This window comes from Chiloscyllium plagiosum, unplaced genomic scaffold (genome assembly GCF_037043375.1).
Source record: "Chiloscyllium plagiosum isolate Xiang-an unplaced genomic scaffold, Cpla_swu_hap1 HiC_scaffold_16, whole genome shotgun sequence".
Taxonomy (NCBI): domain Eukaryota; kingdom Metazoa; phylum Chordata; class Chondrichthyes; order Orectolobiformes; family Hemiscylliidae; genus Chiloscyllium; species Chiloscyllium plagiosum.
The window spans coordinates 52,925,340-52,950,119 of NW_028270154.1; the positions used below are offsets into that span (position 1 = coordinate 52,925,340).

The window sequence follows — 24,780 nt, forward strand, 5'->3', positions numbered from 1 at the left end:
TGTATGTCTCCATGACTCTATTACTCTATGCCTATACTTAAAATACAATAAAAGAAAGAAAAACTTCAGATAACTGAACTCGATTGGAAAACTTAAACTGAATAATAGATGTAATAACTATTACTAATTAATTGTTCCAATATAGTAACGTCCCATAAACACATCCTTTGGCAAAAAGGCAAATTCAGAAAAGAGATTTTGTCTCACATGTAATCCAACAGCCTAGGAAGAGAACCCCCAGCTTTTTGCTGTGATCGAGAGAGGGAAAAATAGCTTCCACTTCTTCAAGCCCACAACAATAATTGATGCTGAATCTCAAAAGCTAAAAAAACTATAAAACTAGAAATCCTGGTCTGTGACAGCTGACCACACCCATCCAGGCTGCTTATGTTGCTCCAACTTTGAAAAGATACAAGTCTCACAAGTTGGTTATCTTTTCAAAGACTGCTCATCACCTGTCCCCCAATCTCTCTCACTAAAGGAAACCATGACAAACACACCTCTTAAAGTCACAGTATCATCACAACAATAGTTTATATCCTGATGCACAGAGTTTATCTCGTGCTGGGGCAGCTGGGGCTGGGGTAGCTTGGTGGTTAGCACTGCTGCCTCACAGCACTAGGAACATGAATTCAATTCTAGCCTTGGGCGACTGTCTGTGTGGAGGTTGCACATTTTCCCTGTGTCTGCGTGGGTTTCCTTTGGGTGTTCCGGTTTCCTCCCACAATCCAAAGATGTACAGGTTAGGTAAATTGGCCATGCTAAATTGCTCATAGTGTTCAGGGATGTGTAGGTGAGGTGCAATAATCAGGGGTAAATAGAAGATAATAGGGGAGGGAAATGGACTTGGGTGGGTAACCCTTCGGCGGGTTGGTGTGGACTTGCTGGGCTGAAGGGCCTGTTTTCACAAGTACTATCTGTCTTGCACAATATTATCTTGTAGTCTGTGTTTTAGTAAACTAATAAATACTGTTCTCTATTTTTATACCATGCATTTGCATCAATATTGTAAAATAATTTCCCTATTTTTAAAATTATGCAGAAAGCATCTCATTTTGAATGGACTTAATGTTGGGACAGTCTAGTTCTTGCAAAATGAAACAAAATTGCAATACTAAGATGTGTAAGCAATTGCTGATTGTTAGATTCATATTTGGACACAGAGCAGCATTGAAACAAATGATGGTCGGTTAACCTATTAATGAGATCATGGTTGGTCTATAATGTATCTTCGGGTGATATGTTAATTTCTGTTAAAATATGTATTTTCTTTGTTTCAAGTGAAATTAGGATTTAAAACTTCTAACCTTAACCTTTAATAATTATGACTACTTAACAGGTTTCCTTAAAGTATTCAATACTAGCTGGGAAAAAAGGGAACACACTGAAATAAGAACTTCTGAAGAAGGGTCACTGGACCTGAAATGTTGCCTTTGCTTTCTCACTCCACAAATGCTGCTAGACCTGCTAAGTCTCTCCAGAAATTTCATACCTTTGTGTTACTAATTCATACTACAGCATGCTAGAACTTAATAAGCTTTACTTATGAGGTAACGATATCTTATGGCTTTTTGACCATTCACTTTCTGAGATTAATTTTCACTCTTTCTTTCCCTTCTTTCCTTTGAGTCTTGCTGGGATAGTTTCGAATTCTCAGATATATCATTCATGTGGTCTTCTCTCATGCATGGACCTAAACTGAATCACCACAGGGGAATATCACTGCTATTGCTTAATCTTGAAACTCTCCAATAGCAAAATGTATGAATTTTCCAGTAGCACTCACTGAATAGCAATCAAAAGTGGAAACTCTGGTGATTATTTTTTCACCCCTGAGCCTGGAAGAGTTGAGGCAAATTGTAGGACTCCAACAGCCATTGCAGCTCGCATTATCTAACTTGTCAAAGAACAAATCAAACCTGAGGTATCTGCCCTGTATGATTCCTACGTCCTGCTGCATCAGCTGTTCTATTGAATGAGGTATATTTATAATTACAGTTTGGTACAATTCAGCTTATTCAACCAACTGCTGTTAACTAATGTTTAATCTTGAGTAGGCACAGATTTGTCTCATTTTTTCACCGACTTGCTCATCTGCTTTTGTACTTGGAACAAAATTGCACAGCATTCCCACAAATTAATGCAGAAACTAAGCACAAGAGCCTCAAATTTCCTGTCAGGACTAGACAAAAACTGAACAGATCTCGGAAATGGGCACGCAAAATGGTATGGAACCTGGCTGTGCAGTATGTGGCACTGTGTTTTTTGTTTGACTCTCCAGGAAGATTTTGAAGCCTCTCCTGTCTACCGAGTCACATCTGTGGCTGCAGAAAGTTCGACAGTGGTGGTCTGGAAGCTGTAGCTATTATTCATTCAAATACTTCAAAACTGAAATGTTGCAGGTTCAGGATTCCACTTGACCACAACTTCCGGCCCCCAACACAAAATAGAAAATCCTGGCCTATTGTTAAATTTTGATGAGGATATAAACCTTTTAAAAAAATACTGACAAAATTGGCTGCGTATTTCCAGGATTATACATATTTGTAATGTTGTTTCTTAAATAACAAAATATTCAGAATGTTGAAACACCTGTTTAGATTTGAGAGATCAATTGTTATTATTACTGGATTTTTTTCAAATGTGCATGTGTCAGTTAAAGTTCAGAGCTATAGATGAGTATATCTCAAACTAATTCATTTTACATATTTAATATTAAATTTTAAATTAGTAGGTGAGAATATAAGAGCAAAGTAATTACATATTTGTACAAGGCAATAGTTAAAACAGTTCAATGAATAGTTTTTGAATGCCCAGTGTTGAAAAAATGAAACAGTGATTAAAACTTGTAGATTTGAGATTATAGTTATGAAAAGAAAGATGAAATCTGAAACTATTTCCTCAGAAAGCTAAGACTAGGTTTAACCACTGTGCCACCCACTTCCAGCAGAATTTACAGTGCAGTGTGAGGAAACCTCAGGGTCTACTCTCCAAATTCATGCCATTCTTCACTGTTTTCCAAGCTAATCTGATGTCCTGCAAAGATCCCAGGGCAATGTTCTAACCACAACATATCTCCCTTTCACAGCTGCAGGCAAATTAAAGAGGCTTGGACGGTATTGTTTTTGGCAACTTGTTGATGTGTGAAGACAATGAATACCATGGATAGCATTAGTTTCATGCAGAAACCATGCTATTGATCAGGCAACTTGAAGATTCCATGCTACTTGCATTTCAAGTAACATTTAGAGTTAATTGTCCTTCACAATCCTTGTGCATATTTTTGGATGTGATTTAATTTAGCCCCTGTAACTGTTTACATAAGCATTGGTTGAAGCACAGATTATTGCTTATTATGAGGAAAAAATGAAAACATTTGAAGATTGGGGTTGTGCTTAATTGTCAGAAATCTCAAGTTTTGGGACTAGGAGGGTAAATATTTTCAATGTTTAATATATGTGATCATTGGGATTAGTTTTCCCTGAAGTAATATGAGCGAGGGACATGTAGCAAATAGTTGACACATTTTTACATATGAAATTATAAATAAAGAATGTCTCTTGCTTGTGCTTATCCTATATGGCAAGTAGTACATTTTTTCTCAGCAACATATAGTTGCCATTGTATGTATTATAATGCTAATCATTATCAGCTTGTGGTTAGGGTAGTTTGCTGCAACCATCCTCTTTCCTTGACTGGGTCTGAGAGTCTACTTGATTTACTGTGCCACAGGAAACCACTTGTTAATCTTAATGAGAAGAGGTCCTTGTCTTAAGGAAAATGTAGTTTTTTGTTTGGTAGCAATTAGATCTAAGTTTTAAAAGGGTGACACAGTGGCACAGTGATTAGCACTGCTGCCTCACAGCGCCAGAGACCCAGATTCAATTCCTGCCTCAGGCAATGGTCTGTGTGGAGTTTGCACATTCTCCCTGTGTCTGCGTGAGTTTCCTCCGGGTGCTCTGGTTTCCTCCCACAGTCAAAAAATGTGCAGGCTAGGTGAATTGGCCATGCTAAATTGCCTGTAGTGTTAGGTGAAGGGGTAAATGTAGGGGAATGGGTCTGGGTGGGTTGCTCTTTGGAGGATCGGTGTGGACTTGTTGGGCTGAAGGACCTGTTTCCACACTGTAAGTTATCTAATCTAAGATACAAGTTAGATTTGTCAATTAGACAGCCTACAAGATCCTAATAGTTCCACTTTTCCCCTCGTTGAGCAGAACTTAATGCAGTCTCCAAGGTTAACCTGTTCACAATCATTATCTTTTAGAACACATACTTCTTGTTGACTATTTTCAGATCTTATGAAGGCAATTTAGCCTCAAAACCCAAGATTGTTTCTTATAAACCTATAAATCCTGCACTTCTTCTATTGCTTCAAACTTCTGCACTTCATTTCAAAATTCTTTCATTCTGAGGTGAGAAGAATGCACTTGGTTGTGAGTCTAGAAGGAAAAATATAGAACAGTATGCCCTGGATGTGTACACTACTTACACATTTGAATTTGTCTGGACATTTCTGAGGTAAGGATTTGCACTTAAGTACAGCATTTTGTACAGATATTGATGTATAATGAGAGGAGAGTTTCCTGCCAAGGTCAGAAACAGAATCAGGGATGAAACCCTTATGCATCACTGAATCTTCTGAACATCACAATGAATCACGTTATGTGGCTTTCATAAATATGCATCTAATAGCTTTCAGAGATTTTCAGTGCAGCGGCCAAGCGCAATGCACTTCAGCAAAAACAATTCAGATATGGCCTCTAGTCCCATTTGTTCTGAAGCACATGCTTTCGTACAGCTGCCTTCAGATATTGGCTCGATCCCTGAATAGATTTGTCCTTTGGAGAATTTGTTTTGACTAGTTTTTATATCTCTTATTTAGGAGACATCTGCTCGGAACCAGAATGAAGCATTATTTGTCTCAGGCCTAATCTCATTATTGACAATCTGCCTGATTGCATTATGTCCACTGAAATGCTTTACATATTGTTGATGCAAAGTATCTTTCTGATAAAAGATTATAGGAAAGCAAAAATGAATCTCATTGTTTCTAATATCAAAATTGTTTCAAAACATTTGACAGCATTAAAGTTTTGACTCTACAATTGTTTAATGTAATAGAATAGACTTATTAATTTATCTAATATTATCAGTGCTGTATGGTAGCTGGAATGATACAAAATCCATAAAAGATTACCACTTACAAATCAATTTCATATGACTTTAAAATCTTCTAAAATGCCTAATTGATAAAAACAAATTTTATACGTTTAAAATAAAAATTTAGAACACTATTTGCCTGAACAAATTGAACAGTAAACAATTAATTTCAGATGAAAACCAAATTCTAATTTTAAAACAAAAATGTATTTCATTTTTTAATATACTTTTGCTGATGTAGAATGGATGAAAAGAGAGCCTGTATTTTGTAAAAGATGCAAGTATCAATCATAGAGATTAAAGAGAAAGTGAAAAACTTAGAAATAATCATGACCTTACAGCGAATGAGTGAAGAATGATTTCAGATCATAAAAGTTAAAACATATTTAAATATGGCTTCAGAGTTTGTTATATAAATCATTTTTCCTAAAATGAAAGATGTTTCAGTCTTGAATATATAAACAAAAATGAACTGTAGTTGAAGACTACAGTTTTGAAATGAAGCTGTTATGGTCCTGACAACAGATATTCAGTGGTGTGTTTTATCTTCCTCATTCCTTGTTGAATCCTGATTACAGTTGTTCAATAATTTTTCTTGTGCATAAATGGAGTGAAATATTCTCTTTCGCTTGTGTGTTCATGCTAGGATGGTGCCATGATGTGTGTTCTAACTTAGATTGGTAATCAGTGTAAGTATGGCTCAGCACTAAGTAGTCTCATCAGCTATGTCTGATTCATTTTAAAAAAAATCTATTTGCAGGAGGCCACATAAAGCATAGTTTATTGGGATTCACTATGATTCATACCAAAAGTAGCAAAACGTATTATTTAATCCAAATCCACAAAGAATGTCAGGGTTCTTTACTCGAATGTATGAAGTATCTCCAAAAAAATGGATGGCCTAATGGCACACACAAAGGTAAAATTCTCAGATTTAATTGTTGTTACAGAGAGCTGTGGCTGAATTTTATAGGTGGGTAGACTGCCCATCTCTTCTGGAAGAATCATTTGTCAGTTGCTGATGCTCCTGGAAGACAACCAGAACATACTAGAGTGGGATAATATAGACGAGAGTGGCATTTCTACCCCTCAATATATTCCATCCCTGTCCTTGAGAGGTTCTGCCCAATCAGATTGGTCCTGGATAAGTTCTCGACATTTAGGGCAGGGAGAGATTGAAGAAGCCAAGGCAGAAAGTGAGGAGGATAGGAGGAGCTGAGTTTTGAAAGGGAGGTGGTAAGTGACAAAAAAGGGTTGCCATCTTGTGGGAATGCCTCTGACACACACAGAGCAATTTCTGAACCCTGTGTATTCACCTCACCGCTCCCTCCCATCTTCTTCCCATCTTTATTGAACTTGGCAAGAAAAGTGGAGTACCTGATTGTGCCTGTGGATTCCTACCTAATCAATATAAGGTACAGGAACAGGAGTAGACCTTTCAGCTCTTTGTTCTGCCATTCAGTGAGATCATGGATGACCTATGACCTAACTGCATATACCTGACTTTGACCCATATCCCTTAATACTTTTGCTTAACAAAAAACATGGTGCGGGCAATGTAATATCCTGGTCAAGTGGCTTGGTAACAAGTTCAGTTGACCTTTAATAATTTTTTAAATAAATGACAGTTTTGGCACTCCTCCATCAGATGTATGACGGAGAACAGCTCAAGACTGGTTGGGAAGTTAGTGTGCTGGGCACTTCTCATAGTTTATATATTCTCCCCACTGAACAAACGAATATAAAGGAGCTGTAAAATCCAGACTATATTTACATGGTTATCTAAGTTGGAAAATAAATATTGCATGTTGTGCATTATTATGGAAATATATAATAACAAAAGAGTAGGTGTAACCCTGATTATAAAGAATGAAATAAGGATATTAATGAGAAAGTACCTGGCTTTAGAAGATTATGAAATTGAAGTGCGATAGGTAAAAATTAAGAATAGCAAGAGTAAAGAAAATATTTGGAGTAGATTTTACACCACACAGACAGTAAATACAACATTCAACAAAGCATTAAACAAGAAATCAATGGAGCTTCTAACAAAGGCAACATAATATTTTTGGGGGACCTTAATTTTCAAATAGATTGGACAATCCTATTGCCAAGTGTGATCTAGAAGATGAGTTTTTGTTAGAGTTTACTGGAGCGATACTTGTAGAGTCAACCAGGGATAAAATTATGTAAGATCTAGGAGTTTAACAAGGTCCAGTTAACTAAGATTGTCGTAGTAAAAAATATACTTGGAAATTGTTGACCCTCATACTAGGGCATCAACTGATATGGCAGACAAATCACCGAGTAAATGGATGACCATGATGTACGTGACTAGGAACATGTTTCAAGGATGATGCAAAGTACTTTATCCAAAATACTCTTTATAATACAATTAAATTTGCTTGTTAATAATTTATTATGCTAGTTTATTACAATTCGCTTTTGATATGCTACTGCTTAGTGCACAACTCTCAAGACTTGTGTCTTGGACTTAAATACTACCCATTGTGAGATGAAGTGATCGGTTTTTCTCCGATGGGTGTCTTCCTTGTCCAAGACCTTGACTAAGGGCTGCCTTCATGATGGTTGGTTCTGCAGGTCTTCACTGATGATGCTCTGAATCTCATCTTTTTTATACAGTTATTTCAATTTTGAGACATATTCCTAGCCATATATTTCATGGTCAAAATGTGCAAAAAACAGGAGAATTTGTCCTCTATTTGCACCATAATTCCTCTATCTGTTTCATTTCTGCAACCAGACTGACTCAGGTTAAACCATTATTAGTACAGGTTGCTTAATCAGCAGACTGATTTTTCCATCTGCAGCTGCAGTTCCTTTGGTGACATTCACTTCTTTCCCCACCATGCTTTGTAGCTGTTTAGTTGTTAGCCATATGACTACAAAATTTCAATCATAATACATTGAATTCCATGTTAAGTTTAAAGGTGATGTACATCAAAAACAAATAAAAAAAGAGAAACACTTTTCACCTTGCACTCATCAGGACAGACACAAGAGTGCCAAATTTCAAACTGAAAAATAATTTGTACTGAAAGAGAAAATGGTGCTGTTTGATTTGCAAGGTGACTTTGATAGGTCAGAACATTGCCATGGTGACTACACCACAAAAATATTGTCCTCATACAATCCCTACTGTGCAGATTGAGATCAGTCAGCCCATTATGTCTACACTAACTGTCTGAAGAGCATCCCACCCATTTCCCATGGTTAATCCACCTAGCTTGCACATTCCTGGACACTATGGGCAATTTAACATGGCTATGACTTGCATATCTTTGGACTGTGGGAGGAAACTGGAGCATCTGGCAGAAATGCACACAGACACAGGGAGAACATATAAACTCCACACAGACAGATGCCCGTGGTTAGAATCGAAGCTGGTTCCTTGGTACTGTGGGACAGCAGTGCTAACCACTATGTTGCGATGCTGCCCAGGTGAAGGCAAGCAATCAGGCCTTATCCTTCTTCATTTCTGAAGACAAAGCTTGAAACATTAATGTTGCTTCTATCTCTGCAGATGCTGCCAGAGCTGCTGAGTTTCTCCAGATTTTCTGGTTTTATTATGAACTGTTATCTCTTTATTTTACTGTATAATTCAAAAGAGATACAAGTCCTGTACTTATTCCTTCCCCTGCAGTGAATCAGTGTTTGAATTTGCGATACTTCTAGCAAGTTGAGCAGGCTTTCCTGCATCTGTCCTGATGAGTGCATGAGAAAGAGTTTCAATAGCATGTTTCTTTGTCAGAAATATGCTAGCAAATTACACTTAAACGCCAATTACATTGGTACGAGGGGAGACCTGACTAGGTTGATTGAGTAAATAGGTTTAAAGATGTGGCAGTAAATAAATGGCAGGAAACATTCAAAGACCCAAACAAAATGTTTACCAACTATGGGAAAAACATTCTATGGGAAAAACAAAGCCTCAGCAAAATGCATCCATCCATGGCTCATCTAGAAATTTAAAGATGTTGCTAGATTTACACAGAACATAGAACTATACAGCACAGAACAGGCCCTTCGGCCCTCGATGTTGCGCTGACCTGTGAATGACACATTTGTAAAAGACACTTTTAGTATTACAGAGAACAAGTTTGAGGATTAATAATGTTTTAGCAAATAGCATTAATCTACCAAAACATTGATGTAAACAAATAAATAAGATGTCACTGTAATTGCATTAGCGTTGGCACAGTGACAGTGTATTAGATTGGTCCTTGTGATGAAGGGTTGTTCAATAATGAGAGGATGGATAAATTGGATCTATATTCTCTGGAGTTTAGAAAATGAGGGGTGATTTTATTGTAACCTCCAAGATTCTGAACCAGATAAAGTAAGAACCTCTCCAAGCCAGTCACTATTCAAAACAGACCAAGGATGGGTCCATGGCAAAGCAAGCAGTCGCGTGAGTTAAAAAAACATAAATCTCCACTATTCACAGAAAACCTTTTGCTGGCCTCTTTTAAAGAGCTAATCTCAGCTAATCTCACTAAATGTTAAATGAGTCCATTTCCAGAATTCTTCAAAACCCACAATGTCCAAGCACTATTAAACTTCAATACAGCTACCAATTGGGAGATGCAATGGAAGTCTACAGTTGAGCTTTGACATGAACTGATGGGAGGGAATTTCAATGTCATTTTGTTCTTTGAACTCACAGGCCTATCACTGTGCTTCAAGCACTGGCACAGCAGATCAGCCTGCGGGAGGTGGCATGTGACAACTTCTTGAGTCATGTAAGGATGCTCCCTGTACTATCCAACACTCCTTTGGAGATTGTTGCCAGGCCATTGTCACAAAGCTGGTTCTTTTTCTAAACGCTGCTCCTTTTCTCAAGGATACTGCGTTCTTCATTTTTTTTCAGAGGGGTCATAAAACCCTCCTGGCTCTGAGGTGACTAGTTTGGTACAGAGATGAAAAAGGGTGTTGAGAGGCCTTTGTTTAAATGTAAACAAATGAGACTCCAGGCCAAAGTGGTTATGGTTTAGAAATGACCTGTATGATGAAAGCGGAGTGGTCAGCTGTCTAGCTGAGCAGTTCAGTCCTGAATTTGTTAGGAGATCAGCTGTGTGGTATCAGGCTCTCTCTCTTCTTCTGCCCTTCTAACTTCAACCTGTAAGCATTTGTTTCATTTTTACTGTTTTTAAGGGGGCTTGCTTCTTGGGACTGTTGTGTTTCTTTGGATCAGCATAATTAAGTCAAGTTTGGATAGATTGAGTTCCGTAGGGGTTCTTTATTCCGTTCATGGTATTTCATTGCGTAATTTTGTGAATACATTTTTGTCTGTTTTAAAACCTGGTAGTCAACCTAGCTAACTTACTCCTGTTAATTTTCACGTACACTTACCGAAACAAATTGCAAAGTTGTGGTCTGGGCTGCTTGCTTAAGAAAGTTTTGAGTGGTCTGGCCTAGTCTATAACTCTTCTGTACACTCTTTCTCTGTGGACTGCTTTATCTTCCATTTCGCTTCCTCTATTCCCCAAATACCCATATTGGAGATCCTGACAATACTGTCATTTAAACTTAATTTCCTATCTTTCCTTTCCATTCAGCCAACATCTCCATCTTCCTTCTTTTAAAATATCCATTTTAGGTTGATCCCCCTTGATATAATACTCCAGTTAAGTTGGTCCCCTTTTTGTCTGTGCTAGCTTGGGCCCTGCTTAGATTAGCTAGTATGGCTACTTCTCATAGTCAGATTAGTGGACTCATCGGACCTTCACCCAAACACACACAGTGTTTAAGAACAAGGTGGCTGACTGAGGATGAATGAAACTTCTCTTGTACTTACAGACATAGAGAGTCTTTAACCTGAGCAGTTGTGCATTGGAGCAGTTTTATACCGAGGGAGTCAGATTAGTGATAACCATTCTACTGTTCAGAGGATGGGTGAAGTAATCAATCCCAATGTGTATTTTATATATATAGTCAAAATTTTGCATGGGCTTGTTTCCCGTTTTGGCTGACAAAATTGTACCCATGACATAATTTCAGTCAGATAGAATGCTAATAACATACTAATTAGTGGGCGGCGCGGTGGCACAGTGGTTAGCATTGCTGCCTCATAGCGCCAGAGACCCGGGTTCAATTCCCGCCACAGGCGACTGACTGTGTGGAGTTTGCACATTCTCCCCGTGTCTGCGTGGGTTTCCTCCGGGTGCTCCGGTTTCCTCCCACCATCCAAAGATGTGCAGGGTCAGGTGAATTGGCCATACTAAATTGCCCGTAGTGTTAGGTAAGGGGTAAATGTAGGGGTATGGGTGGGTTTCGCTTCGGCGGGTCGGTGTGGACTTGTTGGGCCGAAGGGCCTGTTTCCACACTGTAATCTAATCTAATCGAATGCAAAAGAGGTTCCCACTGATAGCAGTTGTTAATCACATTGCACCTCAAATGTTCTGAGAGTTTAATAACAAATGTTAAACCTGCCATCAGGAATCTGACATTTGGCGTCCTGCCCATTTAAGTTCCACTACCCATCCTTCTGAAAGGCCAACAAGATTTTGGCTTTATCTTCTGCTGGTTGGGGATCCTAGGACATGGTGGGGATTGGGGGGTTTGTCATGGAAGGGGCCATAATCTCAGAATGTCATCCCATCATTAAGTACTGAGATAATGAGAAATTACTGTTAGGAATGCTCCATTGTTGAATACATTTAAGGCTGAAATAGACAGAATTTTTGTCTTAGTTAATCAAGGGATTGTAGGTGTATGAAAGATTAGCCAAGATTGTATTGAAAGTTAGAGTTGACTTGATGGGTGTAATCATACACTCCTGCTTATTTATGATGTTCTTGTGAAAGTATATTATTTTAGTCACAGTGTTGCATGAATCAGCAAACTTGAGGTTCAGTTATTCTGCACTCTTGTTTTGACTAGGTGATTGCAATTTATCTTTCTAGATTTAGTGCTTTCCGCGGGCATATTTGTTTACCCAAACATCTGAATGGTGCAGCATCCAATTTCAAGCCTTAAAATATTTCAAGTAAATGGAATGGTAATGTTGTGTGGCAGTTAGGTTCAACACATGTTGAATGTGTGCTATCCTCTTGTTGACAGAAGCAGAGGAAGAACTACCTGGTTGGATGTGTGCAATATTTGCTGGACTATAACTCACATCAGGAAGGGCCTAAAAGATCCTTCTGTTTTAGGGTCCTATGCAAAATTGAACTGCACAGAATATAGCCATCGCCTGGTCAACTGCATTCAGAAAAGATGGTAAACATAAAGAATCAGCAGTCCTTAAATAGACAGCTGGAGAAAATTACCTTTAAATATTGGGATAGAAATTTGTCCCAGGTGATGATGACTTTGGAGACAAAGTAAGTGATTTTTAATGAGCCACGTCCAGGCAGGCAGCTCCTACACAGAGGTTGGGATACCCATTTCATCATTGTAGGCAAAGTAATAGAGCAGCCATGACACCACACGTCCTATCTGTGGACCATGGAGTGGTCACAAGGGAGGCTCACCCCTACAATTAGCCATCAGGCTGCCAGAATTTACCAATCAATTGCCCTATGTGATGGTAGTTCCTACCATAGTTGGTAACGATCAGTGAGTGAGAGAAGTGGCCCTTAACTGATTAAGTATATAGCTCAAAAGGCTCTATAAGAGCATGTTGGCACTAGAGTTCCTGCCATCAATTATGTGCTATGCTCTACCTCAACGTCTTCCACTGCCATTTTACTAGCCCCTTAATTCCCATCTCATCTCCATAGTGCTAACGAAATTCAGATCAAAATATTTAAGGTAAAAATCTTTTTAAGTCAATATGTGAACGAATACTGAAAAATGGTGTAAGGCTAGTAAGATGACTGAACACCAAGAGCAGAATTATATAAGGGATCGAACAATGTGGGCTATGGCAAAAATCTGGGAGAATCATGAGAAATTCAGTGAGGTCTTTCTCAATGTCAGAAGCAGCAAGTTGCACTTTCCAATAGAATTTGGGTGTAAACATTAGATTTCTCGCTAATGGGCAGCAAGATGCCTATTAGTGGAATTTATTGCTCATTATCATCCTCATTAAGATTGAATCTTGCCCCATTAATACGCAGGTTCCTATTCTAATATGGGCTGCATAGAAACTGGATGCAAAGAATTCCCTAAATGGAAGTCAAAGCAGGTACTTTGTGACTACACGTTGCCACTTATTCCTCTGGATCACTCTTGTGAATACCCAGCATCAACATCTCGGGGCACATTCCTGTGCAGAGCCTGTATGCAACTCACATCCACAGACTTTGGAATCTGACACATGCCAGCCTCTCCACAACCTGCACGACACATTCCTGATTCACTTCAATACTGCACATTAGGTCCTACCAATACCTTTCTCTGTAACATGGTCAAGAAAGTGGTTGAGAAAGTTTTAAATATTCAAGGCATTGAGGGTTGTGGAGAGAAAATTGGAATATGGAGTTAAGAAAAGAGGATGTGCCATGTGTAAATTGAATGCCGGAGCTGGCTTGAACAGCTGAATGGCCTACTCCTAGTTTCTATCTATGTTTATATATAATGTTGATCCAAGGACATTCTGTAAATGGGGTAAGGCACCCAGCTCACAGGTTGCAATAGGCTGCTATCTCACGCTCATAGCACCCACATACCTTGTGCCTACTTGGATACTCTCAGCATCTTTACTTTGCCTTTTAGCACAGGCACAAAGTCAGGCAGTTTGTCATGGTCTTCAACCATACCCTGTCAGCAGCCCAGAGGGTGAACATGTTGCTGCATGTCTCCATGTTACATTAGAGTTTTACTTGACGGCAAAATGACCAAATCTCACAGTTAGAGAGGAAGGGAGGCACCCCTCACTTAGAAGATCTTGGCACAGAAGTCAGGGGTAGCCTTTGATATCAGTCCAGAGTTTTGGTATAGTTGGATGCCTGCACAGCTTTGCCTGTGTTAGACTCCTCTCCTCAATGGGACCAAGAAGTCGAATGCTGGGGATCTCATGATCCATCTTGGCTCTTTCTGCCCTGTTCGTGGGCGGCACGGTGGCACAGTGGTTAGCACTGCTGCCTCACAGCGCCTGAGACCCGGGTTCAATTCCCGCCTCAGGCGACTGACTGTGTGGAGTTTGCATATTCTCCCCGTGTCTGCGTGGGTTTCCTCCGGGTGCTCCGGTTTCCTCCCACAGTCCAAAAGATGTGCAGGGTCAGGTGAATTGGCCATACTAAATTGCCCGTAGTGTTAGGTAAGGGGTAAATGTAGGGGTATGGGTGGGTTTCGCTTCGGCGGGTCGGTGTGGACTTGTTGGGCCGAAGGGCCTGTTTCTACACTGTAATGTAATCTAATCTAATCTATGTAATCTAATCTAATCTAATCTAATCTAATGTAATCTAATCTAATCTTATGGGCTGTTTTGTCCTGGACTGAGAGAAAAGGAAGCATTGGGAGAAGTGAAAGTGAGTGGCAGATCAGGGGATCGGTGAGATAGTGAGTGAGCACGTTGGGTTAGTAATGTGAGGGGTTTGTTGTGGATGAGAGTGAGAGAGGGAAATCTTTGCAGGGAATAGTGAGAGAGAAACAACACAGGCTTTGGTGGCAGATGGGCACAGCTGCTGAATTCAAAGAGGGTGAAGTAGCAAGAGAAGATGGTGGCACTTATTTGGAAAGAATGGAGAAGACACTTGACCTTCTCCCTGCACTGTTGGACATTCTTCCAAATGGCTGGGATTTCAGTGACACAGGTGGCAATCTCAAATAAGGCTGGCAGGGTCTTTTGTTGTACTCTCCACTGCTGGGCTGGGGGAAGGGGATGGCCCTTACCTGCACCACCCCATTTCCAGGTCCAGGTTCCAGGAAATGACATCACCAATCCAAGGAAACCTAAACACATAAATGGAAAGAGGGCCATATCATCAGAGCTTCATCTGGAGGCTCACTGATGATGTTGCCTGTATGGCGATGAAACGTCTGAAAACAAACCTTCCAGCTCAGCGAGCAAACCTACATCCAGAACCTCAACCTGAGCTATAAATCTTCTCAAAACTCACTTCCAGGTCCATGTCCATGAGGCAGGACTCCGATTTCTCCTTCTTTGACAAGTCTTGGGCAAAGCTCACAAATTGTGCAGGGTGGGGTTGTGTTAGTTTAACTGCACTATACTGGGTCCAGAATAGCCAATTAACTATGGTGCCAGAACTGAGAGTAAGAGTCTGTGCTGGGATATCCCACAGTGATGCGTTTTTCCATCTGTGGTGAATGGTAGAATCCAGCTAATATTGGATGAAAGGGGCACTATATGTCAGTGATAAATTGTAAATGAGTTTGGTTTGGGATGATAGTGTGAGAAAAGTTGCTAGATCTCACAGAGGGAAGCTCCATGATACCCAATGAAAATTACATAGTCAAAATATGGTAAGATTCAGCTCCATCACTTTAATGCAGGAAAACAAAAGTGTTTTTATCTATGCTAGCAATAATAGTATAGTAGTGAAAATCTGGCAGTGTCTTCAATTCTTGCACATAATAAATAATGATTGCATAAAATTCAGTTTGTTTCTTTTCAGAAATGTGTCTAAAGTGGCACAAAACTCCTTTGCAGTTTGCAATTATTTTGATATAGCTAGAAATTATTGACCCTTCTCTTTTCCAAAATAGGATTCCCTTCGAGATTAGAAAAATAAAAGGGTCCATTTCTTCTTCAAAGTCCTGCCAAGGACAAATGATAATGTTTAATTTATTAAATGTCAGTCACCATCATCATCTTTTTTTCCTTCTGTGTTAAAGATGGTAATTTATTCTTGCATCTATTCATTTTTCAATTTGCTTTGAGCCATCTGTTTTCTGAAGAACTAAAATGATTGCTTTTTCCCATTTGACTTAAATCAGCTAAAGACTTCTTGAAATGGCATGATAAAAGCAGAAATGAACTCCATTCAGGATATGTGTTTTGATTCCTCAGAAAGGTAAGATTTAGCACTGTTTGCTTTCAGCTTCCTTGGAATTGCATACAAAAAGAATTTACATTTTGATTTTTTTGAATGCATTACAACCCTGGCTTATTCAAAACACTCAGGTTCCACTTATTGGCAAGGAAAGGTATTGAGTAATGTGATGCCCTTCCCTGGGATTTACCTCAACTGTATTGAATGCTTTGATAATTTTGTAAAGATAGTAAGCGTATATTGAAATATTGGTAATAGTCAAACAGGATTTATGATTTATAGACACACATAGTTGTGAAAGTGGCTCACTGGTAATGTCTGATTCTTTCAATAATTTCTATGTGACAGAGAACAGAGGAGGAGCAGGGTATTAAAAAAGACCATAAGGCACCACTGATTACATGCCCAATTTTTATCTTTGTGAATTATAGGCACCGCAGAGTGTGTTAAGTCAGGTAGAACTACAGCTTCTTCAATTACTGCATACATTAATGCCGAGGGAATGATATGTGACAGAATGCATTTCAAACTTGCTTAGGTTATTTATTTTTTTAAGAAAGTAAATAATTTTAAAACACTGTAGGATAGTAACTAATACCAATATTGTTTGTAGCTAACCCTGTCAGGAGATCTGCTCTCATGATTTGTCATCTGTTTTGCACCATCCACACACATCCATTGTAACTTGTCTACAACCAATGCGACATCTGTTATCCCGCTGTGTTTAGGTCAATCCCTCTTTATGCTTCTCTCTACTTTGCCTTACAGCATAGATATCTGTAGTCTTTCAGCTCTAATCAAGTGGCCAGAATATTAACACTTTCTTTCCTCAATGTCCCTCTTCAGATTTCTTTTTGTTCTTATAATGTTGAATACCACCTTGTCTTCTGGTCTATATATGGAATTTTTGTATTCATTTTAGCATTCTTATTTCAAAGACCTCTATTTTCTTCCATAGATCATTGCTTGTTTTCCAGGTTTCTGAGGCATACAGGAAAGAATGGAACAAACATCCTTTGAGTTTCCTTCACAATGTCAAGCTTGTATTTTCTTGCTATTAATACATATTTCTAGTAAGGCAGCATCTGAGGAGCAGGAAAACTGACATTTTGGGCTTAAGCCCTTCATCAGGAATGAGCTTGTGAGCCAGGGGCTGAGAGATAACTGGGAGGGGTGTGGGGGGGCTGGGGGGGGAGGTGGTGGAAGGGGAAGGTAGCTGAGAGTGCGATGAGTGTGGGTGAAGGTGATAGGTTAGAGAGGATGCTGGAGCGGATAGCGGGGAAGGAAGATGGACAGGTAGGACAGATAGTGAGGGCAGTGCCGAGTTGGAAGGTTGGATCTGGGATAAGGTGGGGGGAGGGGAAATGAGGAAACTGGTGAGATCCACATTAATCCCGTGTAGTTGGAGGGTCCGAAGGCGAAAGTTGAGGGTGTTCTTCCTCCAGGTGTCGGGTGGTTAGGGTTTAGCGATGGAGGAGGCCCAGCACCTGCATGTCCTTGGCAGAGTGGGAGGGGGTGTTAAAGAGTTCGGCGACAGGGCAGTGGGGTTGCTTCGTGTGTCTGTCCCGGAGATGTTCTCTGAAGCGTACTGCAAGTAGGTGTCCTGTCTCCCCAATGTAGAGGAGACCGCCTTGGGAGCAACGGATACAGCTAATGACATGTGTGGAATGACAGGTAAATCTCTGATGGGTGTGGAAGGCTCCTTTGGGGCCTTGGTTGTAGGTGAGCAGGAAGGTATGGACGCATGCCTGATGAAGGGCTCATGCCCGAAACCTTGATTCTCCTGCTCCTCGGATGCTGCCTGACCAGCTGTGCTTTTCCAGCAACACACTCTTGAGCTCTGATCTCCAGCATCTGCAGTCCTCACTTTCTCCACATATTTCTAGTAACTAACGCATGCATGGTTAAGATAAAAATAAATATCGGCTTTAAGAAGAATGCTGATAATTCTAAGTCATCATTGTTTATTTTATTGATAGCTATTTCATGCACACATTATTTAGGAAGCTTGCTCATTCAGGGATCAGTAAGTCAAGAATGGGAATGGCCTACTATTTGGAAAGCTGGAAACTCTGTCTTGATGCTGAAAACTAAAATACTCTTAGGACAGAGAATTTAACCAGCATTTGTCTCTGACAAATGTGTAGCCACAATCAAATATACACTTCTAATCATAGGGTTCAAGAAATCCAACCTTACACTTGAATCTTTGGATAAAGATTAACTGCTGAGAAGCAAAATGATTAATATTCAGATTCAGAGGTCTTACTGTTTGAAGTGTGCACGAACTGATGAATCACCTGCTTTAAAAACTCAACCACTGATTCTGTAAAATGGCATGTGATGCAAACGAACAATCCTGTTAAGTCCTAAGGGCTCAATATGTTTAGTTGGACAGATGAACATATGGTGGGATCCCAGTTCAACACAGGATGATTCCAGATTGCTGTATTTTGTTCACTCCATGTTGTGCACAGTTGAATTCAAACCAATCGCGTGGACTGGAAGGTATACTGTGGATAATTTAAAAATATGAATCAGGCAAATGAGGTTGAAATAGTTGACAACTATTATGAAAGCAGTACAAGTGAGATGCAGAATAAATCCTGGATTAAGGGTCAATATTTAAAATTAGATAATCATCACTTCAATACTATAGATCCATAAATCTATATATACGGCCCTGTGACATATCACATTTCAGAGTCAGATGGAGAAAGAGGGAAGGGGATAGAGTAGGATTAGAGAATTTGTTAAGTTCTTTTTGAGTTTTCCTATGATATTTAGATTAGATTATTTACAGTGTGGAAACAGGCCCTTCGGCCGAACGAGTCCACACCGACCCTCCGAACAGCAACCCACCCAGACCCATTCCCTTAACATTTACCCCTTCATCTAACACTACGGGCAATTTATCACGGCCTATTCACCTAACCTGCACACATTTGGACTGTGAGAGGAAACCGGAGCACCCGGAGGAAACCCATGTAGATACGGGGAGAATGTGCAAACTCTACACAGTTGCCCAAGGCAGGAATCGAACCCAGGTCTCTGGCGCTGTGAGGCAGCAGTGCTAATCACTGAGCCACTGTGCCACCCCCACTGAGCCACCGTGCCACCCCCACTGAGCCACTGTGCCGCCTACTCTTCAACTAAGCCTTTTGATACCAACTGCAAGTTTAAAATGCAGTCAATCATGTTCCCTTCACCTTCAGGTTACTCTGTATTAGATAGTACCAGGATGCTGACTACTTTTGTGCAAATTTGGAAAGATTCAAAGTTGAACTTCTAATGAGCTCCTCAAATGACACAATTGGCCAGATCATTAGGTTCACTAGCCCACGCTTTCTCTGCTATCCCCCCAGCTTTGCAAATATTACCTGGGTAAGAAACTGGATTTTTCTTTGGTTGCCTATTTCCATTCTGACATGCTCACAGCAACCAAATCTGCCCTGAGATACAGACTGCAACATTAAAATCCTTTTCCCTTCTTCTCCTCAAATCAGAATGTTACAGTTCACAATTCCTTCTCTAGTTTGTACTCACTGTTAAAAACCTTTACTGCCCTCATGACTTCCTCTTCTTAACCATTCTTACCACTTCTGACTCTTGAAAGATTTTCTTCAGAAAACCGTAGGGTTAAAGGAGATCAATTTATGAATATGTGGACAAGAGAGAAAGACCCAGGGTTTCTGATTTTCACATGTTTCTGCAGCATAGACACGGCAGAATCGCTGACATAGCAGACTCTGGGGAACCAGGGAATTGGAGATTCCACCAGGCGAATCCCATAACCTGAAACCCTCTCAACGTGTCCATTTAAATGAAGAGGGTTCTGCTGAAATAAATAGTTATTCAGGAAAATTCAGGCAATTAAATATCTAGTCTAATGCTTGAATAATTATTCAACTGACCCCACAATTTACTACACACACCCCTAACCACATCAATCCCAGACCTCAAACATTCACTGACCATGACCCAACTACCCCACCAGGATCTAATACACCATTTTTCCCATGACCTGACATCCACCCCTTAACCACCGGACACAAACCCCTCCTCCACATTTGGGATCTCATCTCCCATCCTCTCTTCACATTACCCCAGGACCCTATATTCCTGGGACCTGTAAAGACCCCCCAATTGGGATCCATGCCCAAGACCACACACAGCTTTCCCCACCAATGAACCTTAACCCCTCTTCCCCACTGCCAAACCTGACAATGTCAGCATTCACTTGAGATCTGATGCCATCTAATGCCAGATATCGCCCACTCATCCCAACCCATCTTAAATGCCCATCACTTTCCAGCACCTCAACACCATGAACCTTGGCAGCATACCTACATGGCACCCTAATTACCTGGAATTCTATTCATCTCACATCCCAAACCCTACCCATTTGACAACTTGGCATGCTACCCACCTTGCAGCATAGTTCATTGGCATCCTACCCACACCCACCTTACCTAACTGGCACTCTACCCATACCCAGCTTGCATGCTACTTACCTTGGTTTCCATCCACTACCCAACTGATACCCCATCCTTCTAGCACCTTAGCCTCGCACTTATGCACTTAACGTTTCACTAGGAGCATCAAGATGCCGTTGTGTCAAAGTGCCTGTGATCCTGGGCCACGGAATATGTCAACTGATTGCTGTGAAGAAGAATGAATGTTGCATTGTCCCCTTCTGGACAATGAATGACCTGCCAAATTAAAAGTATGGCCCCAAATTTCTGAAGAAAGATCTGACTAGAATTTCCTGCCAAAAATGCAGAGCTCTTTCATTACCTAAAAAAGGAATGGAGTGGCAATTTATGCCAATGTTGTTACCAATAGAAGAATCTAAAATCTGGAGCCAAAATGCAAGGAAATGACATGTAAATTCAAAAGGCTAAGAAGGGGAAAAGATATTGTTTAGAATATGGAATTCGGTACCAAAGGCTAAAGGAAACTTGATGAGTAGATGAGAGCCAAGGAAATTGAAAGAGATGATAGAAGGCTGAGATGGGTCAGAAAAAATGGGAGGAGATTTTTGTGAAGTGGAAACGTCAGATGAATTTGCCTTAATAACTTGTTTCTGCATAGCATGTTTTGACAGCATTCAGCCATGAAACATGAGTATAGGATTTTAATGAGTATGGAAGGTTGGTTTTTTTTTTGGAGGCTCTGGCACCAATAGGAGTGTCTGTCGTGCTCATGCTCATGTGAGAACATTGTACTATCTGCACTCCTCTTCTATTCTGGCTGTTCCTGAATGGATACGTCCTCCCATCCCAGAATGCAACACTTTAACTTCCCAGAAAAAGCCATAATGGATTGTCTCCTCTGTTGTATGTTCTACTTAAAGTGAGATCCTGCAGAGCCTCCTTTTAATTTTTGTTCCTGGATTAGATTAGATTACAGTGTGGAAACAGGCCCTTCGGCCCAACAAGTCCACACCGACCCGCCGAAGCGAAACCCACCCATACCCCTACATTTACCCCTTACCTAACACTACAGGCAATTTAGTATGGCCAATTCACCTGACCCTGCACATCTTTGGATGGTGGGAGGAAACCGGAGCACCCGGAGGAAACCCACGCAGACACGGGGAGAACGTGCAAACTCCACACAGTCAGTCGCCTGAGGCGGGAATTGAACCCGGGTCTCTGGCGCTGTGAGGCAGCAGTGCTAACCACTGTGCCACCGTGCCGTATCTGCTTAAACCTTGCAGCAGATACACATATAGGGCTGAATTTTATCAGAAATTGGTTGTGTCATTTTCATCTAGCTTCATGGAGGGCTTCACTAGTGCGTTTTCTTTTCCGACCATTTTCTCCAAATATTGCTCTTTTCATCTGACACTAGCCAAATTATCCCACTCACATAGACAAGAATACTCACTAGCGGTGGGATATCCCAGGGTCCCTGACACCAGAATCATCTTGGAACCCCAGGTGTGCACTTGGTCAAGGATTGGCAGTCAGTAATTGCCCTTCACTGTGAATGTAGTGGCATAGCAGCCATAAACTAACTCTTCTCACAGCATCCAGGTGGCATGGCCGACACGTCCATGCTAATATAAATGTGCATTTCTATTCTAGTCACTGTTTAAAAGCACCATCTTACAATCCTGTCTGTGTCACAGCTCCTTTTGCTGCAATGCCCAGTGTAATCCAGCATTTTATTGTACAAAGTGGGACCATCACATACAGGGAAATCTTCAAACCAGTCACTTTTATTCACCAATAGCAAAAACAAACACCAATCAAATAAATAAAAATTGCATTTGTCTCTCAGAACAGGAATGCACTACTTGTATATCGAGCAGCAATAATTTTACAGTCAATGAATGATCACTGCACCGAGTTTTCATTTGCTGGAACTGAGTGTTAATTAAGTTCCGTCTGACTTGTAGTGCTTGATTTACCATGCAGTGCGTATGTCTCCCTGCTCAATATCGTCATCATTTTCTTCAGAAGACTGGTTTTGCTAACCCCACCTGGCAGTGTCCATTACATCTCCTCTTTGCATGTTCCAATTGTGTAGACAACAGCTTGTTAGGAATATGTGGCACACTTTGTCCATGCTGCAGGACCCCATTACCCCAAGTTTGCTTGAAGCAGTGAACCTCATTTTTAGCAGGTCTATCATCTGCTCCATTATACCCCTACAGAATACTGAATGGCCTGCATAACGTGGATTTGGAAAAGGTCCTTGCAAATGTGAACAGTCAACATTCGCATCACTTTCAAATGCTGGCTTTACATTCTCCTCCATAAAGTGGGACATGGAGCGTTAAGTTATGAAATTAATCTACATGGAGCTTTGGCATCAGACCTTATTCTGATAAATGCAACACCAGCCATATTGCAAAGAGACAATAAAAGGTTGTTAGTGCTTCATGAGTAATGACCAGTTCTCACCCAGCCATACATCACCCGCAAAAGGCATCATTCCGTATCAGAGCATGTTGTATCATGTTTGCAATTCAGGTTAAGAGAAAATCAGGGCTATGTCACTATACTGCCTTTGAGATTTTGCATTTTTTTTGTGCTTACTGCGCTGCAGCTGCCTCTTCTAAGGTCATCCATGATAGCATTTGCTTGACAGTGCTGATTATCTTCAACCACAAAGGACCATTGAAATGTGGTTTTTGCACCCAATATGGTTGTACATTGCATGCATCACTCCTTTGATGACTCTTTGGATTCTTGCCTAAACTAGGCTGCTTTAGCTCAGAAGGCCTCAGGACCATAAGTTCACAAGGAAAACTCCTCCCAAAAACAGTGTATATGCTTTTGTCCAGTCGGACCTTAGTGTTTACTTTTTTTTTCTTTAGTTTGAAATTGTGGAATCTGGCGCTTTCATTCTTTCATAGGAAACTGGAATTTCAGATTTCCTCTTTAAAAGAAAAAAGTTACTTGTTTTCACCAAGATTGTATCAACATGAGTGTCTCAAATATTGTTGACTAGACCACAGTACCCATGTCCCCTTTTGAAGTCTTTGGGTGATGGCTCAGAACTTTATTGGATCTGATCCTGCTCTATTGCAGTTATTCTACTGGAAAGCCCAATCACACTTCCAAATTCCTGGTGATAATGCCAAAAGTGGAATAGTTTCAAAGAAAAATGCCAGTCCCATTATTTAAAATGTTCACCTAATGTCCAATGGAAATATAACACCTGTTTGGTCAGGTATAAGATTAAATTTTTGTTTCTTTCTTGATGAAGCAATAATGAAATAGTCAACTTACTGAAGAATGTAATATACCAAAATGTGGAGCCATTTCCTTCAAAAGAAGCTAAGATGTGAAACTTTAAGTATTTTTTGCAAGATTAGTACTAGTGTGTTCACTATGATATCAAGACATTTACAAAATAATGGATGAAATTTTGATATTGGCCTACTTTTGGGTAAGTAGGTCACCTTGCCAGGAATTTTCTGTGGTTTTAACAGGTTTAGAATGGAAAATTAACCTGTGCATGTTTTTGGGATGGATGTTGGAATTGGCAATCTGGCTACATCTTTTCACCAACGCAGACAGTAGGCAAACTGCATGTTGCCATCTGATTTCCATAATTTCTGTTTGCAGTCCAGTGTAACCTGTTGACTGACTGCATATACCTAGGAAGCTTAACAGAGTCTGGGTTAGGGATAGTTAGCCTCCATGTCTCAAAATCAGTCTGTCCATAATAAAGGGAAGCTGCATTCATCAACAGAGGCTGCATCGGAGACTAGTCAAAGGAAAACAGGGTAGAGAAGGGCTCCACACTCATAGATATGGCAATGTCATGGAGGTTGACAGGAAGAAAGATATATATTTTGGGGGCGGGGGGGGGGGGGGGGGGGGGTTGGTTGCAAGCATGCCTTCAGGGAAAAAATAAACTGAATAAGTGTAGGTGCTCAATGTAAAGGGTCTGTTGCTGAGGATTTGGTAGGATTGTTGAAGGTAGTTAAAGGATGTTCCCTGGGTCATTAGGGTAAGTGAATGTACATGATATCCCTATTCCAATATGCACCACCAACCTCTGAGGCTGCTCAGTGCACTGCACCATCTCCTCCCCCATCCCAGGCATTCAGCGAGTTGCGCTCCCTGACAAAGTCAGTACTTAGGCCTCACAGTCAGGTATTCCACCTCACCTTCAAATACCGAACAATGCTGCCAACCTCACACTCACTTGTTGCTTCTTAGCATACCATTACTTC

At 40.4% G+C, this 24,780-nt stretch overlaps 1 protein-coding gene and 1 long non-coding RNA gene across 15 annotated transcripts in view; one reads left to right on the forward strand and one right to left on the reverse strand.

Annotated features, from left to right (window-relative positions):
- LOC122556701 (uncharacterized) overlaps window positions 1-24,780 on the reverse strand; it is a 270,756-nt gene that overhangs the window by 103,083 nt on the left and 142,893 nt on the right. For 7 of the 14 annotated variants that reach the window (XR_015759764.1, XR_015759762.1, XR_015759768.1 and 4 more), the window contains one exon: window positions 15,421-18,595. The exons of the other annotated variants lie outside the window; for them this stretch is intronic. The gene's annotated coding sequence lies outside the window, so the exon portion shown is untranslated. Of the gene's footprint in view, window positions 1-15,420; window positions 18,596-24,780 lie in introns of those variants that run through there. 14 annotated transcript variants of the gene reach the window in all.
- Window positions 16,017-24,780, forward strand: part of LOC122556702 (uncharacterized) — a 152,900-nt gene continuing 144,136 nt past the window's right edge. The window contains exon 1 of the long non-coding RNA XR_015759778.1: window positions 16,017-16,103. This is a non-coding gene — a long non-coding RNA (uncharacterized LOC122556702). The remainder of the gene's footprint in view (window positions 16,104-24,780) is intronic.